An 8342-nucleotide genomic window follows, 5' to 3' on the forward strand; every position below is an offset into this window, starting at 1 on the left:
CACTATTTTATTTTATTTTCAAAATTTTCTCTTCCTGAAATTATTGGGCATTAACTCTTCCATCTTTTCTACTGCCAAATTTTTTGTTTTATTTTTCTTTCTCATCTTTTCGATTTTGCAAACTCATATATGTTCGGTGCAACATTTGAATGTGTTCACTGGTAGGTTTTAAGTTGTTTTGATCTTAGTGTTTAATGGCTAGTGTTTGATAGGGGTTTTTTCCTATACTGCTCTCGGTTAGGGGAAGGTCAGGAAGCAAGGGTTACGTTTTTAGCAATTTGATTGTTAGGGGAATTTCTGTTGTTGGTGATAAGTTTTCAAACTCCAGGGTAGATGTTGTTAAGCTATGTATGTGGATTGGTTTCAGATTGAGTTTTGCAATCGTGTATTGGACTAGGGTTTTGGTTGTTGTTATCTAGGTTCGGTGGTCTTGGGGGTGCTTCTACGATGAAAATGAATTAGGTGTGTACCCAAAACGTAGAAAAATAAGGTTCGAAAAAGCCAAAAACCTCATTGTCAATGCCACAAGGACGTGTGGTCGCCCGTGTGGTATGTCGTGTGTGCCAACACAGCTATGTGATCGACGAAGGCTAGGTCGTGCACAAAACATGGCTGTGTAATGGCCAGGGTGTAGCCGTGTGGGCCACACGAGCTAAACTGAACTGGACGTATGGGCCTACATGGGCAAGCCACATGGGCGTGTGGGCTTATTTAGGTAAAATGCTTCCTAGGGTTGCACGAGTCATCCAAGCTGACTGTGAACCTACTGTAAGGTCGGTAAGCGCGACTTAGACCCTAAAATTGTGTGATTTAAATATATAATGTATATATTAAGCATGTCAAGTTTACGCATGTTTACTGATCTGTATGTATGACTGATGACTGAAACATAGCATGTAGGCATGTATTTTTGTATGTCTGCATTGAGCATGTTAGTTGCATTTGCATTGGGGTGGGATGATGGATTATTGGAGAAAGTGTACTGAAAACCTTTCAGACCTAATATCTAGTAGCTCAGCTACAATATTACTGATATGTGTCGCATTCAGTACGACCTGGTGTGTAGCACTAGGTGGGTGTTTTAAACCCCATATAGTGTGTAGGGATGGTCGAAAATAGTATGTAGAGGCTAGTGGGTAGGACACAAATATCTATTACTGTATCTGAATGGGCTAAAACCCTAATTGTATCTGAATCTGTAATGAGCTTAGGGTCAGACTGCATTTGACCGAAACTGCCATTAGACTGTGTGCATGTTTTCTGTGGGGATTACACACTGAGTTTACGTAAACTCACCCCTTCTTGTTTTAACTATCCAGGTAATCCCCAGACTTAGACGAACTGGTACGGCGGAGGACTCAACAGTGACCACATGTTTATCGCACTATTAAACTTCATTTATGGTTTTATTTCTCTATTCTTATAGGTTACTTTTGATGTAATTTGGGACTTTTGGACGTTTCTTTTATTTTGGATTTAACTGTTTTCATGGACTTTTAAACTACAAAACTCAACGAAACTCAGTTTAAATTAGAAACAACATTTTTCTTAATTGTGAACCGCTACAAAAAATGTTTTTAAACAGGTCAAATTAGACGAGGAAATAGTTTTGAATTTGACAAGAGATGAATAAAAGTTAATAAACGAAAATGGTTTTATCTTGGTAAACTCAATTTCAAACTTCATTCCATGTGCTAGATTCAGCCATAACGTCTAGGCCGGGTTTGGGGTGTTACTGGAATAATAATGTGTTTTTCGAGTTTCACATATTTCATTGTCTTGTAAAGGATATAAGACCCAAGAAATTTTGCTTCGAGGCCACACACATGAGGGATTGTATTGGTTTTCTCCGGTGTCCTGTTCCATCAATATGGGATCCATTCGAGGTGCTAGCATGTCTCTTCACAATACAGAGTTAGGCACTCACTCTTCTTTGCCTCCTAAATGAAATTTTTTTGAGTTGTGGCATCGTCGACTTAGACATCCATCATCGAATATTTTCAATTCATTTTAGAAACTTGTAATGTTTTGTTGATACTAGTAAGTTACAACATGTATGTTCTACTTATCAATAAGATTAGTCCCACAAGTTACCATTTTTTACTTCCACCACTGTGTATCATCATCCATTTGATTTAGTTGTTTCTAATCTATGGGGACCTACTTCTATTAATTCTGAGACTAGGTATTATGTTATATTTGTTGATGTTTATAGTCAATTTACATGGTTATTTCTTATCCAAAAGAAGTTTCAAGCTATTGATTATTTTGTTCCTTTTCAGAAATTGGTTAAAATTCAACTTGGCAAGGATATAAAGTAGTTTTAGAGTGACTGGGTGGTGAATTTCACTCATTTACTTCCTTGTTGGCTCAACATAGAATTTTCCATCGTGTTACGTGCTCACACACATCCAAGCAAAATGGGATTGTAAAAAGAAAGCACTATCATATAGTAGAAGTTGGGCCCACATTACTAGCTCAAGCCCACTTACCAATGAAGTATTTGGGATATGTTTTTTCATATACTGTTCATTTGATAAATTGGTTGCCCACTCCGATTCTTCAAAATCAGTATCCATATTTAGTACTTTATGGTACTCCTCTGGAATATGATCATCTTCCTGTTTTTGGGTGTTGTTGCTACTTGTATCTCTGACCTTTTAATCAGCATAAGTTGGAGTTTCAATCCCAAACGTGTACTTTTCTTGGCTACAGCTCTCATCATAAAGGTTATCAGTGTCTTGCTTCGAATGTTTAACAACCCAATTTTTAATGATGTCAAAAAAAGTGGTTCGAGACCACTAAAATCTGACAAGTGAGCTTATAAATTATTATTTAGTATTTCTGAGCCAATCGTGAATTTAGGAAGGCTTATGAATTAATGATTTGTGCTTTAGAAATATTTATCAAATTAATTAGTATTGAAACTGAGGTATTGAGACCTTGATTTCATAAACTGAGCCGTAAATATTTTTATAAATATTTACGGAGTGTCATTAAGTTAGTATTAAAGTTTCGTTAGGAAATTTTAACGTTTTGATAGTTAATTAAAAAGGATCAAATTTAAAAAAAATGCATTCCCGAGACTAAGCCCTCGTAAATCAAATTCGTAAATATTTATTAAAAATATTTACGAAGCTAGTTGTGTAGTTAATTAGGTTTCGGTTAAGTGAATTTGCTTGAATTAAAAGTAATTAAGTATAAGGACTAAATTGCATATAGGGTGAAAGTTAAATTCTAAATTAAAAGAAAAGGGGAAAAATAAACAATTTTGCCATTGCTTATAAATGAAGCGGCATAATGAAGATTTTTTTTAATTTAATATATATTATATTAAAATATCTTTTTCTTAACATATACTTATATTATATTATATTATATTATATTATATTATATTATATTATATTATATTATATTATATTATATTATATTATATATAATAAAACAAATAAAGAAAGAATAAATAAATAGAAATAGAAAAGAGAGCCAAAGCAGAAATGAAACAGAGAAGGAAAGAAAGAAAAGAAAAAGAGAAAGAAAGGAGAAAAAGCTAGGGTTTTCAAGGGCTCTAAGTTCAATTGGTAAGTCTTGGTCAACAAGCTTGTTCTCTCATAATGGTCGTAGTTCTCAATGCAGTCGTGGCCGAAGCAATCGTGGTCTCCCTCAGTGTCAGATTTGCAGTCGTCTTAGACATCTAGCTCAACGATGATATTATAGGTTCGACGATTCGGTTGATGGTCCTCCGACGTTGCTCTTTCATCTTTTGCCTTCGTCTCCCTTGTGGTGTCCTGAAAGGGTTTTGATGGCTATCCCGAACCCTATTCCATTCTCTGCTTATGAAATTTTTGGTCCATCGCCTTATAGGTCTTTACTCTATAGCATGTTCATTGGGCCCTACTATTTAGTCATCCCATCTACTTCAGTCCATCAGGTGTCTCACTTGTCCCATTCGAATGGGCAACTATAATATGGGCATACATCTGTTGTTGGATCTGTTGCTGGGCCCGTGTTTGGATCTGCCCATTTTGATCGATTGGTCCTACTACTAATAATTTCACATATGGTTCTACATCTGTTGCTATACCTGGGTTTCGGTCTCGGTCTACCGCATATACTTCGGCTGGGCCTGCTTCTAGGTCTACTATTTTTGGGTCACCTAATACTCCTATTCATTCTGCCAGGCCTGCTTTGCACAATGAGATTTTTGTTGGGCCATCTATTTTTTTGCCACATGCCTCTCCTGAAAAGTCTATTTTGTACCCCGACTCCAGTGCCACTAAACATGTATGTCAAGAAGCCTCTACCTTGAATAATTCGACTGAATATTCAAGTAAAATTCATCTACTTATGGGTAATGATATGTGTGCTCATATTGTGAGTATGAGTCCTAGCATGATTTCTACTTCTCGTAAACTGTTGCATTTAACAAATGTGTTACATGTAATTAAGATTCGAAAAAATTTGCTTTCGATTTTTCAATTTGCTCGAGATTGTAATGCCCCAAAATTCTTATTTTTGTTTCTGTTAAAATGTGACACAAAATCTGTATCTGCTTCAGTGGTTAAGTGTTCTGGGAGAGTGTGATGGGTCCCAAGTTCAAGCCCCATCTTTGACAAATTTTGGTATTTTTCTGACTCAAGCCTTATACTTGTTCAACGGGCTTATATTAAGTTAGTGGTAAAACATATCAGAATAGGCCTGCTAGTCTGGTGGTTAAGTTGAGTGTTAATTTGCTGAAGGTATTATGTTTGAATCCCTGCGCGAGCCTGGGAGGTTATTTTTGCTTATTTGACCGAGAGAGTTTCGGTCAAACAGGAATTCTGAAGAGGTAGGTGTTAGTGGGTTAGTGGAGAGATTTGAGGAATGGGGGAGTTAGTTTGGTATTATCACTATTTTATTTTATTTTCAAAATTTTCTCTTCCTGAAATTATTGGGCATTAACTCTTCCATCTTTTCTACTGCCAAATTTTTTGTTTTATTTTTCTTTCTCATCTTTTCGATTTTGCAAACTCATATATGTTCGGTGCAACATTTGAATGTGTTCACTGGTAGGTTTTAAGTTGTTTTGATCTTAGTGTTTAATGGCTAGTGTTTGATAGGGTTTTTTTCCTATACTGCTCTCGGTTAGGGGAAGGTCAGGAAGCAAGGGTTACGTTTTTAGCAATTTGATTGTTAGGGGAATTTCTGTTGTTGGTGATAAGTTTTCAAACTCCAGGGTAGATGTTGTTAAGCTATGTATGTGGATTGGTTTCAGATTGAGTTTTGCAATCGTGTATTGGACTAGGGTTTTGGTTGTTGTTATCTAGGTTCGGTGGTCTTGGGGGTGCTTCTACGATGAAAATGAATTAGGTGTGTACCCAAAACGTAGAAAAATAAGGTTCGAAAAAGCCAAAAACCTCATTGTCAATGCCACAAGGACGTGTGGTCGCCCGTGTGGTATGCCGTGTGTGCCAACACAGCTATGTGATCGACGAAGGCTAGGTCGTGCACAAAACATGGCTGTGTAATGGCCAGGGTGTAGCCGTGTGGGCCACACGAGCTAAACTGAACTGGACGTATGGGCCTACATGGGCAAGCCACATGGGCGTGTGGGCTTATTTAGGTAAAATGCTTCCTAGGGTTGCACGAGTCATCCAAGCTGACTGTGAACCTACTGTAAGGTCGGTAAGCGCGACTTAGACCCTAAAATTGTGTGATTTAAATATATAATGTATATATTAAGCATGTCAAGTTTACGCATGTTTACTGATCTGTATGTATGACTGATGACTGAAACATAGCATGTAGGCATGTATTTTTGTATGTCTGCATTGAGCATGTTAGTTGCATTTGCATTGGGGTGGGATGATGGATTATTGGAGAAAGTGTACTGAAAACCTTTCAGACCTAATATCTAGTAGCTCAGCTACAATATTACTGATATGTGTCGCATTCAGTACGACCTGGTGTGTAGCACTAGGTGGGTGTTTTAAACCCCATATAGTGTGTAGGGATGGTCGAAAATAGTATGTAGAGGCTAGTGGGTAGGACACAAATATCTATTACTGTATCTGAATGGGCTAAAACCCTAATTGTATCTGAATCTGTAATGAGCTTAGGGTCAGACTGCATTTGACCGAAACTGCCATTAGACTGTGTGCATGTTTTCTGTGGGGATTACACACTGAGTTTACGTAAACTCACCCCTTCTTGTTTTAACTATCCAGGTAATCCCCAGACTTAGACGAACTGGTACGGCGGAGGACTCAACAGTGACCACATGTTTATCGCACTATTAAACTTCATTTATGGTTTTATTTCTCTATTCTTATAGGTTACTTTTGATGTAATTTGGGACTTTTGGACGTTTCTTTTATTTTGGATTTAACTGTTTTCATGGACTTTTAAACTACAAAACTCAACGAAACTCAGTTTAAATTAGAAACAACATTTTTCTTAATTGTGAACGATTTTCTTCAAATTTCACGGTTTTAAAAACTTCCGCTACAAAAAATGTTTTTAAACAGGTCAAATTAGACGAGGAAATAGTTTTGAATTTGACAAGAGATGAATAAAAGTTAATAAACGAAAATGGTTTTATCTTGGTAAACTCAATTTCAAACTTCATTCCATGTGCTAGATTCAGCCATAACGTCTAGGCCGGGTTTGGGGTGTTACTGGAATAATAATGTGTTTTTCGAGTTTCACATATTTCATTGTCTTGTAAAGGATATAAGACCCAAGAAATTTTGCTTCGAGGCCACACACATGAGGGATTGTATTGGTTTTCTCCGGTGTCCTGTTCCATCAATATGGGATCCATTCGAGGTGCTAGCATGTCTCTTCACAATACAGAGTTAGGCACTCACTCTTCTTTGCCTCCTAAATGAAATTTTTTTGAGTTGTGGCATCGTCGACTTAGACATCCATCATCGAATATTTTCAATTCATTTTAGAAACTTGTAATGTTTTGTTGATACTAGTAAGTTACAACATGTATGTTCTACTTATCAATAAGATTAGTCCCACAAGTTACCATTTTTTACTTCCACCACTGTGTATCATCATCCATTTGATTTAGTTGTTTCTAATCTATGGGGACCTACTTCTATTAATTCTGAGACTAGGTATTATGTTATATTTGTTGATGTTTATAGTCAATTTACATGGTTATTTCTTATCCAAAAGAAGTTTCAAGCTATTGATTATTTTGTTCCTTTTCAGAAATTGGTTAAAATTCAACTTGGCAAGGATATAAAGTAGTTTTAGAGTGACTGGGTGGTGAATTTCACTCATTTACTTCCTTGTTGGCTCAACATAGAATTTTCCATCGTGTTACGTGCTCACACACATCCAAGCAAAATGGGATTGTAAAAAGAAAGCACTATCATATAGTAGAAGTTGGGCCCACATTACTAGCTCAAGCCCACTTACCAATGAAGTATTTGGGATATGTTTTTTCATATACTGTTCATTTGATAAATTGGTTGCCCACTCCGATTCTTCAAAATCAGTATCCATATTTAGTACTTTATGGTACTCCTCTGGAATATGATCATCTTCCTGTTTTTGGGTGTTGTTGCTACTTGTATCTCTGACCTTTTAATCAGCATAAGTTGGAGTTTCAATCCCAAACGTGTACTTTTCTTGGCTACAGCTCTCATCATAAAGGTTATCAGTGTCTTGCTTCGAATGTTTAACAACCCAATTTTTAATGATGTCAAAAAAAGTGGTTCGAGACCACTAAAATCTGACAAGTGAGCTTATAAATTATTATTTAGTATTTCTGAGCCAATCGTGAATTTAGGAAGGCTTATGAATTAATGATTTGTGCTTTAGAAATATTTATCAAATTAATTAGTATTGAAACTGAGGTATTGAGACCTTGATTTCATAAACTGAGCCGTAAATATTTTTATAAATATTTACGGAGTGTCATTAAGTTAGTATTAAAGTTTCGTTAGGAAATTTTAACGTTTTGATAGTTAATTAAAAAGGATCAAATTTAAAAAAAATGCATTCCCGAGACTAAGCCCTCGTAAATCAAATTCGTAAATATTTATTAAAAATATTTACGAAGCTAGTTGTGTAGTTAATTAGGTTTCGGTTAAGTGAATTTGCTTGAATTAAAAGTAATTAAGTATAAGGACTAAATTGCATATAGGGTGAAAGTTAAATTCTAAATTAAAAGAAAAGGGGAAAAATAAACAATTTTGCCATTGCTTATAAATGAAGCGGCATAATGAAGATTTTTTTTAATTTAATATATATTATATTAAAATATCTTTTTCTTAACATATACTTATATTATATTATATTATATTATATTATATTATATTATATTATATTATATTATATTATAT

The sequence above is a fragment of the Gossypium hirsutum genome, chromosome A11 (assembly GCF_007990345.1).
Source record: "Gossypium hirsutum isolate 1008001.06 chromosome A11, Gossypium_hirsutum_v2.1, whole genome shotgun sequence".
NCBI classification, from domain to species: Eukaryota; Viridiplantae; Streptophyta; class Magnoliopsida; order Malvales; family Malvaceae; genus Gossypium; species Gossypium hirsutum.